The following is a 26,951-nucleotide window of genomic DNA, read 5'->3' on the forward strand; positions in this document are numbered from 1 at the left end:
TGGGCAAATAGGTCGTTAATATGTTCCTGATTTCTGATCTCTTTCCCTGTGTGATCTTCTAACACAGTTATGGGGTCCCTTTTTGTTTTCCTGTCTAGTGAGCCATGCTAAAAGTCTACTGGGTTTATCCCCTTCCGCATGTAGGCATTGTAGATATCTCCCGTAGTTCAACCTTCCCAGTTTTTCCCAAAGTACCATACAGTCTGACCTCAATTCCACTAGCTCTCGGGACTCCCTCCCTCCCGTTCCCGCTCGCCGCTCTTACTTTTCTATCACCTTCTCAAGTTCGCCGAGCTCTTTCATAGCTGCTCCCGTTAACCCCCCTGTCTTGCCTATTGCTGCCCCCCTTATCACCACTTCGAACGCATCCCATAGTGTAGAACTACTTTCCACGCTACCCTCATTCTGCTCGAAGTAATCCTCTATGGACTCTTGGAGGTGTTCCTCCAGCTCTCCCTCTTTTAGGGCCTCTGCCCGGAGCCGCCAGGTAGGTATCGGGGCTTTTCTATGGGTGTATGCCCATGTTGCTAATACTGGGGCGTGATCAGAGAGTGTGCGTGCTTTGATAGTGATTTCTGTGAAGTCATGTAATGATTCCCTGCCCGTGAATATGTAGTCTAACTGTGTAAATGTCCCATGCGGTGTACTGTAATGTGTGTACCCCCTCCCCTCTCCATCTACCTGTCTCCAGATGTCGACCAGTTGTAATCCCTCTAAGGTCCTATGCAGTTCCTTCGCCGGGGGCGCTGTTTTCTGTGCCTGTCGTCCGACCTATCCAGCAACGGGTTTAAGGTGCAGTTGAAGTTGCCGGCCCAGATGAACGTCGCTTCCCTGTACTGGGCCAGCCTGGGTGACAACTTTTTAAAGAAGTCTGCTGCGTCACAATTCGGGGCATAGGTGTTGATCAGGCACACTTCCTTATGTTCCAGCATTCCATGCACCAACACCATCCTTCCCTCCAAGTCCGACTCCTGCCGGAGCATTTGAAACGGTACCCCCGGGGCAATCCATATCAATACTCCCCGTGCATAGTTCGAGTATGTGGCGCTGTATGTTTGTCCTCCCCATTTCTTGGTCACCTTGGCTTGTTTTTGTGAGGTTAGGTGTGTTTCCTGGAGCATCGCTATTTTGACCTTCATTCGATTTAGCCATGCATAGACCCTAAGTCTCTTGATGTACGCATTGAGGCCTCGCACGTTCCAGGTGACTATTGACGCGCTGTCTTGCCCCATTGTACTTTTCTGCGGTCCGGCTTCCTCATCCCACAGCCAGGTCTCCGTGTCGTTCTCTCAACTCTCCTTGTGTGGGAGTCTCCTGCGGTTCCTGTTGCGGGGCCCCCGCATCTGGTGCGGCCATGACTGTCATCTATTGCCACTTGCCGTATATACCTCTGGTCACTTTCTGCTCGGATCTTCCCTTCATCCTTTGCGGTCGTTTTCCCGTTGCCTGCACCATGTGCTGTCCATTCACCACAATCAACATTTTTAACCCAAACAAAAACTAATAAACAAACGCCCAGCCACCCTTCTCCTGCTCGGGCTCCACCGCTTCCCTCCTCGTACTCCCTTGGAGGGGGCTGATTTGCAGCGGCGTGATGCCTTAAAACTGGCATCTAAACTTGGTGATCACTCTCACTGTGCGGGGGCGTCGCCTTTCTCAGCCGACTTTGACTAGAGTGAGGTTGATCGCTCCTTCATACTTGTCTTCCGGCTTAATTACTTATCAATTGTTTGGTAACATTGCGCGTGACTGCGTTTTCTCTCCCTCGTTTCGCATTATCAGGATCTGTTTGTATTGTTGTTGGCACTTCTCTGCCTTAGCTGGGGGATGCCCTGCGCGTCCATCCACCTGTGGGCCTCCTCTGCCGAATCGAAGAAGCATGATTTGTCCTGGTGTATCACCTTGAGTTTGGCGGGGAACAACAGCATGTATCTCACCCCTGCACACCTAAGTCGTTCTTTCGTAGGGCCAAACTGTGCTCTCTGCTTTTGGACCAAGGCTGTATAGTCCGGGTAAATCGTAATCTTAGAGGAGTGTCTAACAACCCCCCCCCCCCCTCCCCCTCTTGAGAAAGCCAGTATTTTGTCTCTGTCGTTGTAGTTCATGATCCTGGCGATTATTGGTCTCGGAGGGGCACCCGGTGAGTGCTCTGTGTGCTCTCTCCACCACAAAGCCCTGGGACAACTTCCCGGCCCCTACCTCCTGGAGAAGCATGTTTTCTATGTACTCCGTAGGGTCGTTGCCTTCTTCGCCTTCCGGAAGTCCGATTACACGAATGTTGTTCCTCCTAGCTCTGCCCTCCGCGTCCTCTGCTCTCCGTTCCAGGGCCTTGACTCTTTGCAATACTTCCGTTAATTGCGTCCGTGTTGTGGTGACTCCTGCCGTGTTTTGCTGCACCTGTTGCTCTGTCGCCCCTACCCTCTCCGCCAGGGTCCTCGTATCTTGACGAAGGAGGCCCACATCCACCATCACCGCATCCAGTTTGTTTTCTAGCGACACCTTCAGGGCCCCTATTGTTGTGTCCATTTTGTTTTCAAGAGATGCCTTCATGGCGGCTATTGCTCCTATGATTGCGCCGTCATTTGTATCTTCTGTCGGTTGAGGTGCAGCCGTTTCCATGTCTGTTGGCTTTGTCTGTTTTTGCCCTGGTGTCTTGGTGTAGGTGTCCATGGTGCTCTGCTTGACCTTCCCTTCGTTTTTCTTATTTGGCATTGTGCTCCTGCGTGTCCGTCCGCCCTCGGTCCCGTGGACAGCTGGGCCGAGGGTAGGGAACGGCGTTTCCAAGGCAGGATGTTAGTACCGAGTCCTGATAATTCCGTCTCAATTTTCCCGACCCGGCTCCTCCTCTAACTTCTACGGGTCTTGCACTGGAGGCCTGTCCCCTATGCCGCTCAGTCAGTGACCTGGAGCCGGGGGTCCTACCGCTTCAACTGGCGTGCGCTGCCCGGTGTCTCTCCCACGGGCCCTGGCTCGTTCACCATCGGAAGTCCGCTGCGTGGCGACCTCCCTTCCGCTGTCTGTGCCCGTCGGCCTCCCCACGGGGTCCGTCTCCTCCGGGCCGCTCCTTCCCCCGGTGAGGTGCCCACGTCCTTTTCTCGCCGAGCCTGTTTCTTGTTATTCTCCCCATGAGGGGGGGTCGGCTGCCGCAGGATCGCTGGCTGGTCTGCTCCTTGGCCCAGTCAGATTTGCCCTTCACTTCGAGGTCGCGGCTCCGTCCGCCATCTTGGATTTTCGCCAGGCTTTCTTACCGTCGGGCGTTTTACTATGTAAACTCTGTTTTTTCTCGGATTTCGCTCAGATGTTGCAGGAGTACTTCTTCCTCCTTTCCCTACGCTCGGGCCGCTGCAGCGTGCCCCAGGATGTCTCTAAGTCGGATATGTGCGCGGATCGTAGCGGGAGCTCCGTCTCAAGACGACCTTACTCCATGGGCTCAGGCCACGCCCCCAACTCTTCCTTACTTATTGCTATTTGCTGAACCGCCAGTAAAATGTTTTATATTAATCCTTCGTATTAACCAACTGCCACTATTGGCAGTGCAAGGTTCTCCATTACATCTTGCTCAGGTAATCAATAACTGAAATCTTAGGTGATTTAGGGGCTCTTTAGCCGTATTGGTGAATAGGTATAAACTTGATTATGACTGTCATTGTTTTATGGCTAATGTATTGACAGGAATTAATTTTTATTAAGAAATGTGTTCCTGATTTCTAGGAAATGTTTTTGATATTTCTTCTTTTTTAATCTCATTTTTAGAGGTTTTCTCTTTCCGTGTGTATACGATTTGTGTTAAGCTCAATTTGAGCTGGCTGCTAGAGCTAGACAGCCTTTCAATATGTAGGAAGCTACAGTCCTTCTGTAAAACTTGGGGAGCACACATCATTGTGAACTGGCGAGCAGTTGGGCAGGCGAGGCATATATTAAATGTAATTCTCTTTTAGCAACCATGACTTCTTTTAATTGTCTTTTAGTAACATTTGAACCTTTCACAAATAGTGTACATATACAATTATACATATTAATGCAAGTAATGCCTGTTAAAATATGTAGATATCCATTCTAATACATTTTATTATGTAGTTATAAAGGGTAACCTCTTCATTACAGCATTCCATAGATGTTTCTTTGCATTTGTAAGCGATATTGATTTAAAAAACCTATTGAGAGGGATCTTGTTCTGTATGCATATTTCAAAACCAATATATGGACTACAATCGGTGTAAACCTTCCTTGAATTTCAATAAACAATGCAAACCAGTAATAGATTAATGAAGGTGCTGGTTGGCAAACTGGTCTGCCCTCCATGACCCCGGAAGAAATCGCTAGTGAGAAATCTGGACAGGAACTTCCTGGAACACAGCTGCACACTCTAGTAGGAATCAAATGGTTATAATTTTAGGGCAGTTAAACATCGAAAATACAGCACATTATATATGCAAAGAAGACATTGGTTTAGCAAGCAAATAATCTCATAGGTGTGCTCCACAACACAATTGTACAGCCAAGTACATTTATTTGGCATATCATTTGCTCCAAATAGGTTGCAATAAAGTATAATCCATAGCATATACACACACACAATTATATTGTGGTCAGCCCCACAGATAAATGGTATATAGCCCACTTTTACTCCCTAGTAAATTTGCCAAATACCCCCCAAAAATAAAGAGGGAGTAGAAATTCTCCCAACAAAAAATAGGAAAAAGACATGTAAAAATAGCTCCATGGATATGTTTGGACCAGCAATGCACATAGTACCACAGGAAGAAACTACTATTTTATCTGTCTTATTGGAAGAAGTAAATCTCTTTTTAATGTGTATAAATAACTATGTGCAAAGAAATAAATATTGCAAATAAAATTTACTTGCACTCGCTTCTATACACTCATTGGGAATTATTTACACTGCCTAAAAAATCATTATACTCCCAACTTTAAAAAATAGGGAGTAAAACCCTCCTCCTTCCAAATCTTATCTGGATCACTGAGTGTGGTTGAAATAGTTCAACACACAACGTATGAGAGTTCGGGTCTAGCGATCCTATGCTTTTCAGTACTTGGGACCCATCTTCAGGGATAAACCCTCATTCCTTCTTATAATACAATCAAGAGTAACATCTAAATGTACCAATATAACTCGGCTACACATTAATTAGAAAGCATCCTTCAGGATTCCCAACCTGCATACAGCAATCGTAACATTCTTCCAAATCAGCCTTAGATAACATAAATGTAGAAATGCTCAGACTGGGTAGAGTATCCACAATGGAGAGAAACGTCAAAAACACCCTTGATGTTGTAGTTAATGCCATAGTGTACCTGATGAACAATCTATATCCAACAGATGGAATCATATTCGAAAAAACTAAAGACCAGATAAAACAAAGTTGTAAAACCCTTTCACTAGGCTCTTAACAGCTGTCTGTGCCCCGCCATTGCAGGGATGCTTACCATGACTGGAAAGTATATTTACTGACAGCTGAAACCCGTGGTTGCCAAATGCCACCATGCTGGGTGCCTGTCCCTCCAAATAGGGGCGGGCGATTGGTAATGACGCACACGTGAGCCAGAAAGCATGTGGTGAGGGCAGAAATAGGCACCATTTTAGAATATCTCAGAACACCAAGAGTGCATAAAAGATACTCTTGTAACAATTGATTACATGTCACCAAGTCACCCACTTATAGGATGTCAAGTGAGATCTTGCCTCATCAGTAGTCAATATCTTGTCTTTCCAAATTCTACATAAAGATATTAGCGTAGCAGGGGGCCATGGATGTACTGGTTGTCAAGAAGACATCATCCCTAAAAGTGAACAAAGTGGTGGGTAAGGGTGAGTTTTTGTTTTTTAAATATAATTTTTATTGGCATTTTTAGGTTATTACAACAAACATATCATTTCAATTCGATTCCATTCCCATACTGAACGTTCAGTCATTAAACCTTCACCCCCAACCCCCATCGCCAGTGAACAGGTATCGATTTCAAACTTGTCTTGCAGGGTCGCATTGTGCATTTTTAAGTTCGGACTGTCGAATAGTCTGGTGCACACATAGTCTAGAGCTCAACTTAGTGGCGCCCCATGAGGGTGCGCGTGCCTCGTACAATTGATACCTATAAAGACCTCAAACTCCTCCTGATCTGGAACCTGGACAAGCCAGCGGATCAAGGGCTCACCCCTCAGGTCGGCCGTTCGTATTTTTCAAAGAAGGGGAGCCAGAGTTCCTCAATGTTAGTTCTGGATTCATCCAGGACATGGGTTAGGAACTCCATGTCGTATATCGCCCGAACCTTCACAACCCATTCCTTCTCCTCGGGCATGTGCAGGTTCTTCCATTTCTGGGCCAAGTAGCTCCTGGCTGCCACAAGCATGGCCTGTAGCATGTGGCCCTGGGTGTCCTCCTGGTCATCTCCCACCTCAATGCCAAAGAGAAGAACCAGGGGCATAGGGGTCTAGTGACTCCATCCACCCCCCTGATCCAGGACAAGACCTTTCCCCAATATGACTGCACCCTAGGACAAGACCACCACATGTGCATGTAGTCCCCTTTTTCCTTTCGACATTTCCAACAGTGAGGGTCGTAGCCCGGGCTCCTTCTGGCTATCCACTGTGGAGGGTAGTGCCATCTGTGTAAAACCTTTAGAGCTTGGTGTCTGTACTGGGGGGAGGTCGTTGAGTGGTGGGCTCGGATGCACATTTTAGTCCACCTCTTGTCATATATTGCCATGCCCAGGTCTTTTTCCCCATTGTGTCCGTGCTGGCGGGGGATCCCTTGGTATCGAGAGCAAGAGGAGCTTGTACAAACGGGATATGACCCCCTTGGAACCTCGAGTGGAGATGCTCATTTTCTCAAAGTCCGTGAGGTCCCTCCTGAGGGTGTTTGCCCATGAGGGTTCGGAGAGAACTCCCTTCAGTTGAAGGTAGCGGAAAGGTGAGAGCTTGCCCAGCCCCAGGGCTTCCTCAAGATCTAGAAGGGGCATGAAGTACCCTCCCACCCACAAGTGGCAGGCCCTAACGAGGCCCGCCTCGTACCACCTCTGATAGGCGGCAGGCTTCGCCACTTTGGCCAGGAACGGTGGCACCCAAATACAACTCAATGGAGAGGGCCAGGTTGCAAGCCATCTGTATTGGCTCCCTTCCTTCCAGATGGACCATAGAACCCCCCAGTACCGGGTGGTCCAGAACCCGCCTGGGGATACTTGCTCTCGGGACCCATAACCACTCGTTGAGCGTGACCGGGGCGAGTAGCCTATCATCGCATCTTTGATATCGTGCTTGAGTTACCTATAGTGAACTGTAGCCTGAACATCCCCTGCTCAGGCTGCTTCAGCTACAAAATACGTAAACTGGGCTATGTAGGCAATGAAGTCTCTGGAACCTGTTTTAATATCCAACAATTAATTCTGAATGAATCTTTCACAGATCCTCCATTCAAACATCTGACAAAATTGCCTTAGGAATTTACCATAGTCGTTTAAGATGGGATCATGGTTATTTATCCAAGGAGAAGTCCCTGTAAGGGCATGTCCATCAAGGTTCATTAGAATGATTGCAACCTCCTTGGTAGTTCCTGTATTATATAATTGTTAATTCATGAAATGGAGACATTGCATCATGAATTTAGATTAGGCACCTGACAAACCCGTATATTTCACAGGCGTGGGTGGGGATGGAACTTGAGTCCCTTTCCCTGGTTCTCTGCACTCTACGTTTGTTCCCCCTATTATCACTATTCGCCTGAGCTGCCCCATATGTAAACTGAAAAGTAGCAGGTCTGAGTCTTGAATCTTGCCTGCATCGGACGTTCTTTCACCACCTGCTGCTGTGAAGAGGGTGGCATTACATTGTCCTGGGTCTGAAGATCTGTGATATTATGGAGTTCTGTGGCCTTATTAGCTATGATGAAATGTTCTGCTCTATAGGGAGGCAGTTCTGTCTGTAATTATTTCATGGCATTAGCAATATCAACAATGGCTTGTTGCACCCTAACCAGTAGGGACTTGAGAAAAGGGCCTTTGCAATCCGCTAGTACTGCCAAACCGTAGACCTGGAGGTTGGTGCGGGTGGAGGATGGGTAAGCCACCAAGGTAGTCAATGATCCTTGCTGACTTAATGAATCAAGGATCCCTTACTAATCCTGGTCTGTCTGCCTGGCGTATTAGTATGTCCTCTGGTTGTTGCCTTTGCAAAGACACAGTGCAAAGAGGTTTTGTTTTTATACGTGCAAACTGGAAATGGCTTCCTCCACTTCTGGTTCAGCATCTTGGGGAATGCTTGGTTAACTGCGTGGTGGGCCAACATCTTGAAGGCAGGCTCCAATCTGTATGCATCTGGCATTTCCAGAATCCTCGGGATGTCGGATGACTCTGGCGAGTGGATTGTCTGCTTGGAAGGTAGCAGGGGGTGCTCTTGTGGGGCTTTTGGTTGGGGTGAACAAAGTGGCTTTTGAACACGATGCATTTTTGGTGAATCCTGGGACACGTATTTCTAAGAGCCCCACCTTCCAAATTTCTCACTTGCTGCTTTTCTTCTGTCCGTTAACTTCTTTGAGATTTAATGGGGCCTCGGTTTGTAGCATTCTTGTTTTTTTGGGTCCTCGCCTATTATAAGGAGCAACATTCACCATATATTCCTTCCTTCCATAGTCTCTTGTTGGTCACCTTTTCAGCAGGACTGTTGAAGCCACCAGATTGACATATGGGTATGGTTTAATATTCAACCTAAAAAAGACACTTGGGATATATTTGATGGTATTGACTGGGTCTGACCATGATCCCTGCAGTTGCAGAAACAGGTATGCTGTTGTCCTCTAAATCTTCTCTCAATTGTCCTATTCAAGATGGTGGCACTGTAAAGAAGATGGTACCTTTTTGATGTTGGGCTGCACTGCAGCCTGCGCATCCCATGAAACCTCCACCAATCCAGGTCAGAGATGCAGTTTAGTGCCTCTGGGGTCTCTCCAAACTTCACTTGTCAATCCCACAGAACGCTAATCTTGAACTAGAGCTGCAGGAGCTTTTGCCTGCTCTTTCTTGGCTTACATCTTCACAGCTTATTCAATCCTCCTGATATTTCTTGGGGAGTCATCAGCTTCAGTTGCTAGCTGCTGCTACCACTGCTCTTCTGGCAAATGTTCTCTGATCACTGGCCCACCTCTTCAATGGCTGTGTGCAAGATCGGCGTGTTGGATAAACACATTCTCTAGCGCCCCAGGCTCAACCACTAATCGATTCCCAACAGGGTAACCCGTTGTGGCAGCCCTCAGATACGCATCCAGCTGCTCTCCTTTAGCAATCCTTGGGCATTGATCGCCGAAACCCACACGCCCAACCTCCTTGAATAGATGGGTGCCTTATGCTTGGGCTGCTGGGAAAGGTGTCCAGTTGACCTGTAACACCTATAATTCTCTGCAAGAAGGCCTACTCATCATGTGTGCTGTTTCAGCACAGCATAGAGAGACTGTGACAGCAAGTGGAAAGAAAGCATCGGCCCACTCTCGCCATCTCCTCCTTACCTTCAACTTTCACTAGATTCATTGTCCTGCAGTAAGCACAGACGAGCAGAGCTGTGTAGCTTCAAGTTATATTATGTTAGTGGTAGAGTAAGCTAGTAGAGCATCTAGGCACATGTTTTGGGTGGGGGTGGCTGTCTACACCTTCATTGTGGTAGAACGCGAGAAATCACGTTTTGAAGATTAATTTAAGCTTGTGCTCCTACTACATATTACAACATTAAGAATTGTTTTCTTTTTACATGGGTAAATACATAGTGTTTTATTTCTTGATGTCTGTTGTGAACTCACACTTATGCATATACATGTACGTTACTCGTTGTTTACAGGTATGATTTGACGTTATTACTGAAAAATGTATAATCCAGAAGTTTGGTGTATATACAAAATGCAGCAGTTAACGCGTTTCCCACAATCCTGCACTTTTTAAATTCTGCGTTCAAGTTTATTCCCGTTCCCGTGGGTATTTCAGTTCCTTGTCTAGTCTTCATTATCTTTTTATATGCACTGGTTCTAATTTATATCAGCAGTAATGAGGCATTATCTTATTTCTTGGAAACATTTGATTCCTGTTTCAGCAAAAGCTTCATTTTTTTTTTTTATCATTTCATTTATTTAGGGTAATATTACTCAATTTTCCGTATGCTGTTTTGTTTCCATAATTCACTTTGCTTGTTGGCACTTGCAGGAGAGAGAGTACGTTTTCCTGGATGCATCTGCCATGAAAATCCAACCCAGCATTGGATGAAACGAGTGGTCTGCACTTGTATTTTGTATATACTAAATTGTTTGCACACAAAAAATCGTAACTATAAACATTTGTACATGTAAAAGTTGTAGATGTTGATTTTTCTCAAGTGACATCAAGAATTAAAAGTTGTTTAAAATATGTAAAAGAAAGTGTTAGAACCTTAATGTTGAACCTTAATGTTGAAAATCTTTAGTAGGAACGATCGGACATACTTTGCATAACATTTTTTATTTTATTGTACTAAGGCACCACTTCCTGATCTAATGTCCCCGTATTGCAAGAATCCCACCACACAATTCTGTGACAAAAAATGGCTGCCTTTGGCTTTAAATATTCGAATGGAGAAATCGATACTAAAGGTCTCTATGCAGGGGAAGTCCGTCATAATGCAATCACAGGCAGCTTGTCCACAAAAAGAATAACTATCTACCTGACTAAGAATGTTGCTGAGTCATGAAACGCACAAAAAACATTCCTGTAGGTCAAATCTATACATGCTCAGAATGTATTCTAAAACCGCAATATACAATTTTAACATTGCTGCGTGTTGGCCAGTGTCAGTTATTGTTGCATCAAAAACAGTTACATTCACTTTTCTTTCTCCAATATTAACAAGTGTTGCTATATGTGAAAACCATAATTTGTTACAGTTGATATGCATTCCCCCATTGGTATTGTATTCCCATGGCCATATGTGGTGGTGTAAGCTTCTAGTATAAGCACATATATAAAACATCAAAATGTACAGACTTGGGTTCAAAGAAGCTGTACTTTCATGTTGGCGCGCACAGAATATTGGTTCATTCACACAACAAAGGAACATCATTTTATGATTTTGTGAATCACACGTACCTCCCTTCACTTTGTTGATTAGGTCTCTCTAATACTGAATTCCCCCCCCCCCCACCCCTGTCTGTGCATTGTCATTGGCAAGGTTAGAATGTTCCTTTACAATTGTATATTGTCTAGGCAGTGGAAGTGGTACAGCTAATCTTTCACCCGATTAGAATCGTGTGGGGTTTCCCAATATGTCTGTCTTTAAAAGGACTATCGCCTTTACAGGTTGTAATTAATGAACTCACTAACTCTATGGAACGTTGCTCATCGGTTCATAGCCTCAGTCTCTGACTACACCTGTGAAAATACATGGTTGAATTTGCTTATCTATGGTTAAGACACTGCATTGAATATAGTGAGGAAAAAGATGTACGTTTTGCACTTCAATGCTAGGAGATTCCAATTTGTGATCAATTGGCTATAGTTCGAAGACCACTGCATGCTCTAATGATAAAAAAGCAGAAGATATTAAAATCTGTCTCCATTGACCTCTGTTCCAGTAACCATTCCCTGCTTCCTTTCTTGGGACTTGGTAATAAAGGCACACAAACAGCATGTCCCCTCACAGCCTTGTAAATCTTCCCAGTTAGCTAGGCTTGCCAGTCTCTTTAGCCATCTCCGGGAAACCGTTGTACTTCAGGTAAAGTCTTCTTAAGGCTTCCTCTTGAATAAGACCCACAATCTTTCCAATCTCTCGAAGTATTATCCCACTCCAGCACTCATCAATTCGGTCAAGGATTCCCTACCTGCAGTCCTTTGGAATTCCGAGAGCTCTACTTATTTTCTGTGGGTTTGATCTTCAGTAGGCTCTACATTTTCCAACAGTGTAAATTATCATTACATTTTTGTTTATTGGTTGAATATTCACTTTGGTTTGCTTAATAAGTTGACACTCGAAAGCCTCACTTTATCTGTTAAACTATTTTATTGATGTGACCGAGAGGGGGGTGCAGGTGTCCCGGAAAGTTTGGACCCAGTTTTCTGTTTTTAACTTCAGATGGATTTGTGAACTTGCAGAGCCCTACTGAAATCTGACATATGTAGCGAGTATTTGTGGCATAAATTTTGACTGTGATTTAATATTTATAGAACTTATTATTGATACATGTGTTTGGTCTCAACATGGGGGTTGCTCTCCCGATTAACAGTATTTTTATTATCTCATTCAAATAAAGATTTTTTGTGAAGTTAGGTTCTTGTCTAAAGTGACAGGGTTGAATTTCCTTTGTGCTTCAAGATCCAATGTTTAATCATAAACATTGAGCTGACTGGCAATTCTTGGAAAAAAAACATTACTTAAGGGCATGACGGTTGATATTTGTTTGGTGCGTTAGAAATCGGGGGTGGAGTCAAGCCCTTTTGAAGCTTACTATGTAAAAGCCTGACCTTGATCGTGTGGCCATTTGGAATCGTCAACGAAAATACATCAGAAAGCGACTGTGGAAATACATTTTTCAACGCATAATCCAGCCTTATTTTTCTGTTCTTTTCCATTAGAAGCATGTAACTATTGATGTAATTTGGCGTAATAGGTTTCTTTAACGATAGATAAGAGGTCTCATTTTTGACAAATTACTTTAATGTGGACATTTCAATGTTACAAGCTGGGTTATCTTTTATGTCCATGGCAGCATTTCTCCCATGATTTCAGAAACTGAAAACCAATCCTTTGGCTATATCTTCATGTTTTTTGGCACACGCAAATTCAATAAACAGTTCATAAATAATGGTTGTAGGTATGTTCTGCATCATTAGTCGAGAATGACAAATGTCTAGAGAAATGTGCTTATCCTACTCCACGCTGAACGTTTGTGGTTGCGTGGGGTTGCAGGATCACACATTCTTGAATGCACTATCATTCCAGCCCCTCAGTTTAGTTCAGCTGGTCTGGAGGAAAGGCATACATAATTCTTGGAAATGTAGTTTTTTCAAAGTCCCAGGTTTTGAGCCATTTAATTTACTTGTCATCTACTTTGATTTAATTTTCTGAATTTGCCATAGTGGTGCATGGTATGCCAGCCAGGAAGCGCACATCCAGTGTTAAGAGTTGATATAATTTTATTTATGTTCCACTTTTATCTGACTGTCTGACCAGAGGGCGGAAAATCTCATATCGATTATTCCAATGGTCTTTAATGTAGAACCATAAGTTTTATAGGTGATTTTTTTAAAAAAAAATTTTTATGCCTGAAATACTTCCCCTCCCCCTTACATTATGAAAGTTTCCAGAAGAAGGAAATAACAGTTTTGAAATTCTTTTTATAGTCATGTAATGGAGGAAATACTACCTCAGTAGGATGCTGCTCCCAAGGAGGTTATTTGGTCTTTTCATTAATGAAACAAGACGCCATATTCATACATGTGCAGTTAATAATAGGTCAGTAAAGATGAGAATACAGTCTTGTGTAATGCGTTCTGTCATGTTCCACAGAACTTTCCCCTTTTCTTTTTTGGATTTCCATACATCAGTTTGATATCTTTGGGCTTGATCAGGCGTTGAGGTAATTAGTCCACCTAGCAATTTTAGGCTTACAATGAAAGTTTTATTATGCATGTGGTGTGTTTTGTGGATTCCTTTTCAGTTTGAGTGTGGTTCAGGTTTCAGATTGGGTAGACTGATTGATTGCTTTTATCTATTTGAACAAATAAGGCGTAGAAGGTGAGGTGTGTACCATTTGTGACGGGACGATTGGGTGTTTCTCCATTTTGCATGCTGGCTCACTAGATCTACTGGTGAAAAAGCAGATGGGGAATTTGTTTCTTTTCTTTTCTTTTTCTCCATAAGTTAGTTTGCTGTTCAAGTAAATGGGTTTGGCTGGTGTGCTGAATTATTAACAATACTTTCTGAGCAAAATATTTGTTTTTTGTTTTAAAGCAGAGACTGATCACTGTGTTTACAATTTTGTATAGCAACTAGTCGCTGACTGCCAAGGCCCTGCGGGAGCGGAACGGGAAGCTCAAGGTCGGTAGGGGCTCTGAACGTAGTAAGTTCCGAAATCTAAATCATCCAAAGGAGTTTAACCGATGACTCGAGGGGCAACTCTCCTCATCGGGAGGTGGCCCGGGGATCTCGTCCCGGAGTGGTTCCCGCTATTCTTCTTCCTTGTCCCGGCACTCTAGGAAGCGCCGTCACTGGTCGCCTTCCGCGTCGTCCTCAGAGGATGGTGCCTTGAGGAAAGTGGCATGCAAGATGAAGTCCTCGACTCCGAAGGAATGAGTTGCCTTTTAAGGAACAGATGTTCATGATATTTCAATCGCAGGGCATGGTTCAGGTCACGCCTTCTAACGAACCCAGCAAGCAATGGTCCTCCATAAACAAGGATTGAGATGCATTATCCGAGTGATTATTATTTTTTAGAACAGAAAGGCAATCCTGGGCACACTGTAGTAGTTCCTCCTCTGCACAAGGTAAAGGAAGAAGTGCAGCGGCCCTCGCTAGACTCGCTCGTCTAGTATTTACAGCAGCAAAGAAATCCGCCCCAGGCTCCTTCCTGAGGGGCAGAATTTTGTTCTTCCTCATAAGCAAAACACAACTGATGAAACTGAAAACGCAATACAAACACTGCGTTTGGACACAAGGTACTCACAGATAACTTCTGATTAACCAGGAATTTTCACCACACAGATTCCTATTTCCACCAGCATAAACACCCAAAATAAAGCTTTCGCATGATGATACATACCCGCCCGAGACACGCGACCAGCCTAATTGCCAACGCACTTGCGGGGCACACTTCGGGGGCGTGCGCAAGGGTGCGCATAAACCGCATTGATGTAGCTGTTCGTGAAGGGGAGGGGCGGGCCAAATGCCATGGCGTCGCGAGAGCTGATGAAACCGCAAAATTGAATAACACGTTAGAGGGCTACAGGGAAATCCAAAGGGAGGTACTCAAGGTGAATCTTTGAATTCTGCGGAACGCAGAATACAGTTAACATAAAGTCATTGGGATTGCTTGGAAATGTGTCCACTGCTGTTTCGCCGTTTTAGGCAGATGAGACCTTCTTACACATGGCACGAGCAACCGAACGTTAGAGCTTGAGAAACACCAGGGCACCAGAGGAAAAGCGTTCCCAGCCTAACAGCCAACACACTTGCAGTGCCCACTTTGGGTGTGCGTGCAAGGGTGCGCGTAAACTGCGCTGATGTAGCTGTTCGTGAAGGGCATGGGCAGGGCCAAGCACTGTGGCATCGCGAGAGTTGCAAATGTGTCCACTGCTATTTCGCTGTTTTAAGCAGATGCGACCTTCTTACACATGGCACCAGCAACCCAACGTTAGAGCTTGAGAAACACCAGGGCACCAGATGGAAAGCGTTCCCAGCCTAACCGCCAACACACTTGCAGTGTGCACCTCGGGTGATTCAGAGATATTAAGTACTGTTTCGTAAAAAAATATATATTTTAAAGCCCGAAACAGCACAAACGTTCCAACAGTGAAACATGTGGCATTGTAACACCGAAATCTTTCATTAAAAAAAATAGGTTGTCATCCACGTACAACGCTTGTTTGTGTTGATAACCCGCTATATCCAACCCCCAGATATCTTCAGATAAACGCACCATGCAGGCCAAAGGTTCCATAGACTGGGTAAATGGTAGTGGGTATAACCGGCACCCCTGGCGGGTTCCCCTTGTGAAAGTACACAGGCTCCAAAAGAATCCCATTCACCTTAATCCGTGTTGACGGAACACAAAATTGGCAAATGCCAATCTGAGAAACCGCAGGCTTCGTCCAAACCCCTCCAAAACCTTGGCCAGATATGTCCAATCAACGTGATTAAACGCTTTCTCAGCGTCAACCGAAAGCAGAGCTATGGTACGTTTATAGCACTGAGCCCAGGCTGAGACATCCAGCGTACGCCGAATGTATCATACGCTACACTTCCCAGTACAAAACCTGTCTGGTCCACCGTTATCAACTCCGGCAGAACTACCGCTAGGCAAGTAGCTAAGATTTTCGAATAAATCTGAGGATCATAATTAAGAACTGCGAACGGTCAAAAGGAGGAGCACAGGGTGGGGTCCTTATCTGGTTTTGTGAGCAAGATGAGCATAGATTCCCCCATAGTAGGTGTAACCCATCTCGGCAAAAGAATTAGTCGGCCATGTGAGGAGAAGGAGCTGCTGAGAATTTTTAATAGAAAGCGGCTGTAAAGCCATTTGGCAGTGGTGCTTTATGGCCCGGAAAGGAACGAATAGCGTGAGCGACTTCTTCCAGCATTATGGGTGCATCCAGAGAGTGCCTCTGATCCGCCGAAATACGGGGAAGCTGAGCTTTGTGAATTCATGCCTTCTGCAGTGGGCCACTGAGGGAGTCCACAGCAAACAACCCAGTACGATATTGGGTAGAATTTGTATTCTCGGGTTCAATGTTATGCAGTGCACCCTCATTATCTCCCAATGCCCCTATGGTGGTACTATTCTTCTGGGCTTGGAGCTCAAAGACTAGAATCCGAGAAGCTTTTTTAGATGTGCTATAATAGAAGTGTTTAGTCTGAAGCAATTTATGCAAGATGTTGTATGCCCATAATGCCTTTAGTTCAGCTCTGGCTACTTGAAGCTGCCTAGGTTTTCCTGGCTCTGTCTCTTATATTGAGATTCCCATTCCACCACTCTTTCCTCCGTTCTGATTAGTTGAGCCAAAAGATTTTTCTTCCTAGCTGAAGACGTACTAATCGCCCTGCCCCCAACCCCATCTCCATGTGGGCTTTATTGCCTCTCATAACCCAGAGATTGAAACGCCCCCCATGAGATTCTCCTGTCAATACTGCTAGATCCTATCCATGATGTCATAGCATACGGCCGGATCCGCCAGCAGTGAGTCATTCAACTTCCATCCCATGGATTTTCGGCCCCCAAAGTTGTCAAACCCATCTATGCATAAAGTAATGGGAGAGTGGTCCGACACCAGTGCTACTTTTGTTTTTTTGTAAATGGTGGCCAACGAGATTCCCGTTAATAACGAATGAGACACCAGAAAGTAATCCTCAAATAAGTATGATGAAGATGAACGTATGAGAAATGGGAGTAATCATGGTGCTGGGGTGGAGATATCGCCACGCATCAATCGGGTGCATGTCTGCTACAGCTTGTTTAAGAGGGGCTACCTTAGATGCCTCTGTTGGTGCCCCAGAGCCAGATCTATCCAAGTTGCCATCTAACACTACGTTAAAATCCCCACCTACCACCAGCTCTCCCCATTGAAATTGCCCAATATGTGGAAACAAGCAAGCATAAAATGGAACCTGTTGCTGGTTAGTACCATACATGGACACCACAGTGAGATCTGTTCCCTCTATGCGCAAATTCACACCAACATACCTAACCTGTGGGCATCTCTTACCACCCTCTCCCCCCCCCCCCCCCCCCCCCTTGCTCAAAATGCAGAGATTTAGCTATCCGGATTGCAACTCAAACTTTCTTAACTGACGAAGAGGCAAAATACTGATGGGGAAAACCAGCAAAACTTCATCCTTGCCTCATCCCCCTGCAAAAGGTGAGTCTCTTGGAGCAGGGAAATATCAGCCTTGAGGTCAATTAATTTTGCAAAGCAAACTTTACCTTTTTCTCTGGGAGTTCAGTCCTTGCACAATTATGGACTCATTTTATATCAGACATAATAGTTGTTTAGGTAAAGTAATCCCCGAGCGTCGGAACTATCCAAACCCACCCTGCCGAAACATCTCCCCACTCAATAAATCGCACTATGTTGCAACCCACCATTGACCTCTTCCTTCAGAGGAATATTGTAAAATATCCCAGCCCTCTTCTGTATTGCATCTCCTACAATGAAATGGGACGTATAATGTAAAAATGAAAAGAAAGCAAAAATTAGGACAACCCTGTTTGGGGTGAATATCAAGAAATCTGCCTGAAAGAAGGCATGTACTCCTAATGCCTGTAAAACTGTGAGTGACTGCTGCTTAATACAGCCTCCCCAACCGCCCCCATCATTTCCAACCGCCTTCAGCATAACAGTAAAACGTCAACCACCTAAATCAAACTGGGGACACCAAGGGAGTCGAAACCAACTCGGCCTAAGAAATCTGTTCAGTCAGCCTCCACTTCCCTGCTCATCTCCCTTTTGTCCATAGAGTGCCTTCTGCATTCCCGATGTCTGCTCTTTCTTGACTTTGAGACCCATCAGCTGCTGCATTCTCAGAGGTACACTCTTCCCACAAGTGTGTCTGCTTCCGGGATCTTTAGCGTTTCTACCACTGCCTGAAGAGATGTGAACAGATGTTGGGTCCCATCCATCTGGAACATGATTCGAAATGGGTAACCCCACTTAGAACGGACCCCCTTCATCAAAGGTCTCATCAGTCTCTGCCTCTAAATTGGCCCCTGGGAAAGATCTTGAAATAGCTGCAGAGTTATCCATAGAAGAGCAGATTTTCCTGTTCTCTAGCCTTCTGAAAAATGAGGTCCTTCGTCTTGAAAAAAACTCACCAAGACTTCTGGAAGGAGATTCTGTTGCATCTTAAAGTTGGTGAACTCCTTATGCGAGTGGTCAATCGTGAGATGCACCGTCACATCTCCTGTAATGACCTCTGACCTACTTCTCCTGGTCCTAAACGTCCCTTGGAATCCCCCTGATTCAAACATTGTTTCAGCTGGAGCTGTTTTCTTCTGTGTCCTGCTTTTCTTCAGCCATTTGCTGGTAGACCTCGAGTGCTGCCACCCTTTGTTCCAGCTGATAATGTGAGTGCGCTTTATCACAAAAGGCAGATTCCAGATCACCAAGTTTAGATTCATTCTTTTATACTGTGCAATTAGTTCTTGAAAAGAGCTCTTTAGGCCCTTTGCCGTCAACGCCATCTCCTTTTGCAAGGATTGGAACAGGTGCATGATGTCGCCCTTTGTGGTGGGCTGAGCCTCCTCTTCCACCACAGGCAATGAATCTGAAGCAGGTTTTGGGTATTGAAGCATGTCTCTTATGGTGGTCTTCGTTTCAAAAATAAAAAATAAAAAAAGTTTCTCTCCTTTGGCTTCCCTGACTTAATTCTGCTCATAGACCGGCACTTCCAATGTGAGATGTAAAGCGCTCATTACTCAATAGGATTGGGCATAATCGCCCACTTCAATTAACTGGCAGTGTTATTGGGGTCACCTAACCACTCCTAAGGAAGAGGCCGCCTCAGTCCACACCAGTGACCCACTCACCGCACCCCACGCCCCCTCCTAGAAGTCCTCTGCAGGGCCAGGCGACAAACAAGGTTCAAAACCGATGAGGATGACCCCCAAACCAGCATCTCCAGGGAGGGGCCCAACCAGAAGAAAGGGCGTCAACTGGCACCTTGACCTCACTAGTCGTACTTTGCCATCCAGGCCTCAGGTAACCGCGTGCCTCTGTGGTGCTTCTGACCCCTTTTCACCATCTTAGGGACCCCCACCCCCGCATCCTCCCTGCTACAGCCGCAGCTTTGTCCCGCCTCTCTCGACCTCCCCAGGCACCCATTGGCTAATGACACTGATGCAGGCGTGGGTCTAGCCCGCTGCTGAACCGCTTCCTGGGCCATTCCCATCCAGGCCTCAGGTAAGCGTGTGCCTCTGGGGTGCTCCAGATCCCTTTTCACCGTTTTAGGGATCCCCATCCCCAGCGTGTCCCCCACGGCCTCCCAGCTCCCGCTTCCCCCTGCTTTGTCCCACCTCCCTCAACCTCCCCCAGGCTCCTATTGGCCCACCCCTCCCTATCTTGGATCTGTCCTGGGCAGCCCCCTACCCAGCAGCCCGCTTGGCTGGGGGCCCCGAGGCAGAGGGCGGCTCCTGCATTGATGGCTCCGGGACGTGTCTGCGGGTGTCTGCAGGGGAAGCCAATGAAACCAGCAGTCACCAGACACCGACAAAACTAGTGTTGGCATGGGTGGGGTGTAGAGCAATTACTCTACTCCAGGAAGCTCCTACCACTCTAACTTACCTTTCCATAACCTAGACTGCCACAGACTTGCACCATGCATTCTTAGAGAGAGATGTGACCACCAGCCTAAACCTATTCATGGCTGGACAGCAAATATTGTCTGCATTACAATGTTACCTAGTACCATACCCAAAGCGAACTATTAAGATTAACCTGCATTGCATCTAGATAGAAATGTGATTGTTAGCATATGCCACACCTAGATGGAATCCTCAACCTAGCCTTCTTCGCATCTAGATAGAATTATAAATGTTAGCATGTGCTGCACATAGATGGAATTCCTAAGTTTAGCCTGCGTTGCATCTAGATAGTAATGTGATTCAATGATTGACATACGATTCGCCGGCCAAGTGTGCAATCATGAATCGATAACCTACTCGCTAACAATTTCACCCCTCTGCATACAGCTCTAAAACTCTAAACAAACACAGCCACAACTCTATCACAACAAACCACACAAGCTTCACTACACTACACTGCAACAACAAAACAAACACACAGACTCGCACAACAGTACACAACGGCTAACGAACGGAAAGCATCTCAAGCCCAGCCAACGGACCCACTGGGCTGAGGCTGCCAACAGCACATCAATGTTCTCTTGCACTTTTTCAGCTTATTCCCACTAACTTGCCCCCCCCTCTTTCCCTTTTTCAGAGCCGCCAGAGCGCCAGGGGACCTCTCCGGTGGTGATGGTGTGCGGTACAAATATCCTGTAACATTAACATCTTTTCCATGATTTCAGGCCCCCACACCCCTGAAGTAGAGCCGGACAGGTGAGTATCCAGTAATCGCTCTGGCCAGGGAAGGTCTAGCCACACAAGTCCGAATATAGTGCCAGCTCCAGGCTCCTACCACCCTCGGATCACATGCTCATCAGCACCTCCAAACCCTTGCCAGAGCAAGACTGGCTCCGAGCGTTTGCTGCTAGGAACTCCCTCCACATGGACCGCTGATGCGGCAGGTTCCGTCTGTCGTAGCCAGCACAGGTCCCCACCTGCAATACCGAAGGGTTGGCTGCAGATCTCCACCGCCTCGTCATTGCCGCCAGCTGCTGTGCTCCTCACCGGAGCCAGGCCCCCAGCTCTGCATTCCCAATACCTGGACTGGGCTCTGCACCTTAACACTCAAGCACCTCTGCCTCCACAGGAGACACCGGGGCCGGAGGACGGAGTGGGACTGCCTTGGAGTACGCCATATGCTGCAGTTTCATGCTGCTCAGAACAGCTGTGGTGCACTCTGTTACCTCACGGCTCCATCGCCGACTCGGCCACGGTCCATAACCGAGAATAAATACGCTCCCCACTGAGCCTCCCCTTGCCGACTTATTGATCATGGGGATTTTCGGTGTTCGGCTGTCTTGCTCACAATGACCCCGACAAAGCTGCTGAAACCTCACTGATCAAGCGACGGCAAGTCCTTGCGTTCAGCTGCGCACACCGCGGAAGCCGCCATTTTCCATTGCTGCAGCAGTCCAAGCCCCCAGTTGAATCGGGCAGGAAATCGGGGGGGGGGGGGGATTGCAAGCCCTGCAGATATAACGAAGCGGGATATCTGTGGACGGCACCTTCCTACACATCTTCTGTCGGTTGCAGCTGCAGATCCCGGTCCTGGAAGGCAGCAAAAAGTCATTAACGTGCCTCAGGTTTGCGGGGCCACAAGGTTACACCGCCATTAGTAACCAGCCAGGCCACAGACGCCCCCGGCCATCTGCGCCCCCCCCCCCCCCAGTCTCATCTTTTAGTTGTGTAGTCATAGTGGTAGGGTCAGACAAGGTTTGATTCGGATGGAGGACAGATTTGATTTGGACTTTGGACTTCACCATTGACTATCAGCACCCTAGTTTAGTTCTGTTGAGTAGGGAAAACCTTAGGATAAGTAAAGTTGGCATTTTCTTTATTTTTCCAATAAAACTGTTGAAAATGATACAAATTGGCCTGTCTCCTCCTTCTGACATACCACAGTTTACAGATTTCTTTCAATTGATTATTTTAAAATACAACACTACTGCTTTGAATATGTTTGAGAGTAAAGTGTTGAATCATTTACACCTTATTAATTCTGGTAGAAAAGATGGCATCTAATATTAAGAGGCGACAACCTGGGTTAAAAGAACTATAAAGCCTGCAGATAAAGGGTGAGCAATGGTTGTAATGGACACTAGGTGCTACCAAGAGGTATCTTGAATTATTACAGGATGCGTCTACATGGATTAAATGAGACCCTGACCATACAAAGATATTGGTTTACAAATTAAGAATACTTCAGACAAAGCAGAGAAAAATGAGTAGATAAATGCTATGACCAAGGATTTTCTAACAAGTAGATTTCCCATTACACCTGTCTTTTACACTCTTCCATGGTAACGGGGATGGGAAGTATTTTTGATCTCCTAACAATTTATCTTGACCTCCTTTTCCAACAGTAGTGAAACATACTACTATATAGCTAGAACTTTGTTCCCAGATACTCAGCGGTTGAAAAAGATTGTTAATCTTTACATCTTTGTTTGTTATGGATTGTGTACATTTTAATAGGGTAATTCTCGTGGTCAGCTGACACATGTTTCAACCTTTCAGGGTCTTTATCAAGGCTAATGCATGTGTTCACATAGACCGGTTGGCTGGGTGATTCTGGATGGCTGGTTGGTGTGGATGGCTTTGACTGTTAGTCGTGTTGGGAACGCGGCCTGGCTGGGCATTAAGTCTGGGCAATTTAACTGTTGATGCGTTTGCCAACTGGACTGTGTATGGACTGTGTATGTGAACACATGTATTAGCCTTGACAGAGACCATGAGAGGTCGAAACCTGTGTTGGCTGGCCACCAACATCGCCCTAATAAAATGTACACAACCCATTACAAAGATGTAAAGGGAGAATCTTTTTCAAGTGCCAAGGTATCTGGGAACAAAAAGTTTTAATCTTAACAGAGGGTGTGGGCAACCCATGACCTTGCAGCAAATTAGTCTTAAACTCAGCAGAAATTAGCAAGTGGAGCACATGTTGATACAAAACCCTAGTGCCCAAACATCTCTACTAGTATATAGATAACTTGACTTTTGAATTGTTTGAGCAACCTAAAATCCTCAGGAATAGATTCTCTTATTTACTATGGACATAGAAAGCCAATACACCTAGATTACTCGCGTCAAGGGATTAGAGGCTATTGAACGGGCTCAATTACAGAAGGATTTCTTCCTCGCAAGTAAGTAGTTTGTCATTGAACATTTGCAGATTATTCTGTTAAATGTTTCCACTTTCGCAGTACATTCTACTGGCAAGTCTCTGAAACATTGATGGGGTCAGTGGCGTCGCCAGTTTATGCTACCATCATGAGGCCTTGCAAATTATAAAAAAACTTCACTAGCTCTGCAGGGCTAATTACATCTTCAACCTACCTGCCCCCCAAAAAATAAATTCTCTCCCTTCTAAAAATGTGAGAAATTACAATTTTGTTTGTTAAATGGTGCGTGTCCCTGTGATAAATCTACTGAAGGGGAAAGCACGTGGTTAGTGTGCAAACTGGCTCTGACAATACTTGGCTGATCGGCTTTTTAAAGGGTGAATTATAACTTCCAGACTCAGGGGAACAATTGACAGTTCTATTGCCCAATCAGGATCTATCCTCCAACTCAGGGTACATTATTCTAACAACTGTATCTTCTGTCCTGTGTCTGTTGTTGCTATGAGACGGAAGGTGAGGAACTGCTGACCAGCGGTTACGAGTGGGCTTACTAGCCTGTGAAACCAAAAAGAGTTATGAGTCAGAAAAGAAGATAAGTTGCGCTCGACAAAAATCACTTCAGTCTGTTTTATTGAAGCGATCTTTCATCACGTGTGTGTATTCAAGTTAAAGATGTCAGTTTCATAGTGTTACGAGCGCGTACGGCTCATACTGAGAGGGGGAGGGGGGGCCTGTATCCTTTCAGCTGCACAGCTGAAGATGACGCACTTGTGACGGCCGGGGCCCAGCGGAATCCAGTAAATGGTAACGGTGCCTGGTGGGAGAGAAAGCCGAATCCGCGTGACGGTGCGGATCCGTGAAAGCAGCTGATCCCGTCGAGGCAAGAAGAGAGAAGGCGGAGTTCAGCTGACGTTGGAGTCGCTGAAACAACTGATCCCGTAGAGTTACGAAGACGGGCGGAAGGTGGAGTCCCAGAGGAAAAAACAAAGACGTGCAACAGCTGATCTCTGGAAGGTACGAGGTTGCTTTTCTTGCCTAGTAGGTAGGAAAACGAAAGCTAAAGAGTTTAACGAACTTGGGAGTTCGAGGCCCATTGAGGAGACAAAGACTCTGTCAATTAAATATTGTTTTGGTGACGCAATCGCAATGGAAAAACAAAACTAGCTCTTCTTCCTGCAGAAGTAAATACTGGTTAATAACGTTAGGGAGGCTCTCTACGCACACAATAAAGAGGGGGTCTACGGGACACTCAATAGTGACCTAACAGGCTTCATATTGAGGAACTTGAGAGTAACTATTATTAAAGTTTGAAAATACATCAAGGAAGAGAAACCCACGGACTATTAAAGGTTTGAAAATGAATATTAAGAGGGAAGAGAGGTGGTGTCATCCAATTGAAGTCTTGTAAGATACTGTGAAGCTTATATAGTGTGAACTCAATAAAAGTAGAGGAAGTGACGTTGGAAAGAAGCTGAAACATTTGAATTATATTCAGTGAATACTAAAGGAGAGGTTAATTGGACACTGAGAAGGACTACAGAGACTTATGAGCTTAGTGCAAGGATGCTGGGTGAACAGAGGCCTGAAGAACTCTGAATAAATTCCTAAAAGAAAAGTAAGGTAATTAATAAAAGTGGTTTCTGTAACAAATGAACACCTGGCTTCTGTCTCAGTGTCATCATTTATTACCCGACGAGGGAGCCTTTACAGTCCCCAATAATCATATTTGGAGCAATGCTGCCACCCAGTTGCCAACCACGCACAGTGAACGTTTATTTGCGATTTACTGCAAAGTATGTTGCTTTGCAGTAAATGGCAAATTAAACGTTTCTCTATTACTGTACTCGCCATGAAGTGCGAGGACAATGGATTTTGTGAGCCTGATTTTTATGCATCATTTTGAGAAGACACAAATTGGTAAGATAAGATTACTTGGAAGCACTACATAGATGACATTTTTGATGTTTGGGCTTGTACCAGATCTGACCTAGAAATATTTTTGGGTTATCTTTACTCCATACACTCTAGAGTAAAATGTATCCTGGAGATGGGTATCATAGTGTGCCACACGGATGGTGCCATGGGCCTGTATGTTGAATCTAGCTACTGTTTTGTGCCACTACCTTGCATCATTTCCCACAGGGATAGTTCTGCAGACTTATTTCGAAGCCCACCGGGACTCTCTAGTACATATAGCACTCCTCCCAATCCCGCCTGGGGCATGGCCTCTCACCAGCATACATCTGCAGCAATTCACTACTCTGCTTCATAATGCACCTCATCACCTCTGCCATTAGAATGCAGTATGGGTCCCATGACACAAATGTGTTCCAGCTATGCACATAATCTGTCTGACTCTCAAACTATCCTGGAAGTCTATCGCAGCACCCATCCACTAGCCAGATCCCATGGGTTGCTAGCAGGGACTTAGCCACTGCTTCCTACCTTCGTGCTAACTAAACTGCACACACGCATACTGAAAATCCTTCTTTCAGTTCTCTTACCTCAGACTTCAGTCCTACAAGGGCGTTTACTGCACGCCATATTGAGGCCATACCTATAAGAATAGGGCTCTAAGCATAGGGCTCTAAACAATTGCCATATAATATACAGTCAGTTTAAGTAGGATAATTTCAGAACCCCAAATCTATGAAATTGCTAGCGATTGATTCCCTGATAGAAGATACACAGCAAGGAGTTACCACTCTGGCCTCAGGGCCTCCCGTACCAATGGGAGTGATCTGAAATTTAAACCAAAATGTACTTCTACTCTGCTGTTATACATTTCTACTTCTAATCTGAGCATTCAAATGGTGAGAGTGATCAATTGCAATGGCTCTTTCCAGAGCCGCCCATAGTGGCTTATAAAAGGGGACATTGCTAGTAAAGGACGAAAGGTCTCTGTCAAGGAGTCCAAGAACTCTTGGTAAATTGAAGACTGGTACCTTTCCGTGTGTTAATTGCAGTAACAGTAATTGCATCATCTGGAGCAATTCTGTACAGCATCCCTACATATGACAGGAAATTACATTAGATGACTATGTAACCTGTAACACTTGAATTGTTATCTATGCAATCTTTTGACCGTGTAGTTATGTCTGTTAGACATTGAGAAAAGCAAAGCATAAATCCAATCATAGGGCAGGTTATCCAAGCTCCCTGGTAGCTCACCCGATTTGGTCTAGAAAGGGCACAATATCTAACATATCCAAACACTAGCCCAACATGAATTATGTTGGGTAGATCTAGACACATTGAACCCAAAAGTGATGAATGAAGTATTCAACTTAAACCAGTGTCTTATTTTTGCTAATTGATTTTTTTCTTCCATGGTAGATCATACTATATTTCACATTGACTCTTGATCGATTCTACTCTTGTGTAATTCCAATCACATCTTCTTGATAAATACACTATATTGGATGAGAATGATACTTATATAATGATGGGATTGGATTTCTGTTTAACATAGGACTTAAATACTGATGGATTAGTTATTGTCACTCTGGACTCCACTGGAACCGTGGAACCCCTTGGGTGTCTGGAAGAAATGAACCATAGGTTAATTAGGATTACAACACTGGGAGAGTTTCCTCCAAGGTGGGAGTGCTACGTGAATTGGCCATGACTGGACAGGAGCTTTAGAACGGGGAGAGAGAGTGGATAGAATTTTGTAAAAGTAGTAGCAGGGAAACCAATATTTAACAAGTTAAATAATATTAGCAGAACGCAGTACCTGGAAAAACTGCTGTCC

At 45.3% G+C, this 26,951-nt stretch overlaps 1 protein-coding gene across 1 annotated transcript in view; it reads left to right on the plus strand.

The window, feature by feature from the left end:
* FBXO33 (F-box protein 33) overlaps positions 1–26,951 on the plus strand; it is a 370,960-nt gene that overhangs the window by 34,895 nt on the left and 309,114 nt on the right. The gene's annotated exons all lie outside the window — the stretch shown is intronic.

Source organism: Ambystoma mexicanum, chromosome 14 (genome assembly GCF_040938575.1).
Source record: "Ambystoma mexicanum isolate Mex_15411 chromosome 14, UKY_AmexF1_1, whole genome shotgun sequence".
Classification (NCBI taxonomy): domain Eukaryota; kingdom Metazoa; phylum Chordata; class Amphibia; order Caudata; family Ambystomatidae; genus Ambystoma; species Ambystoma mexicanum.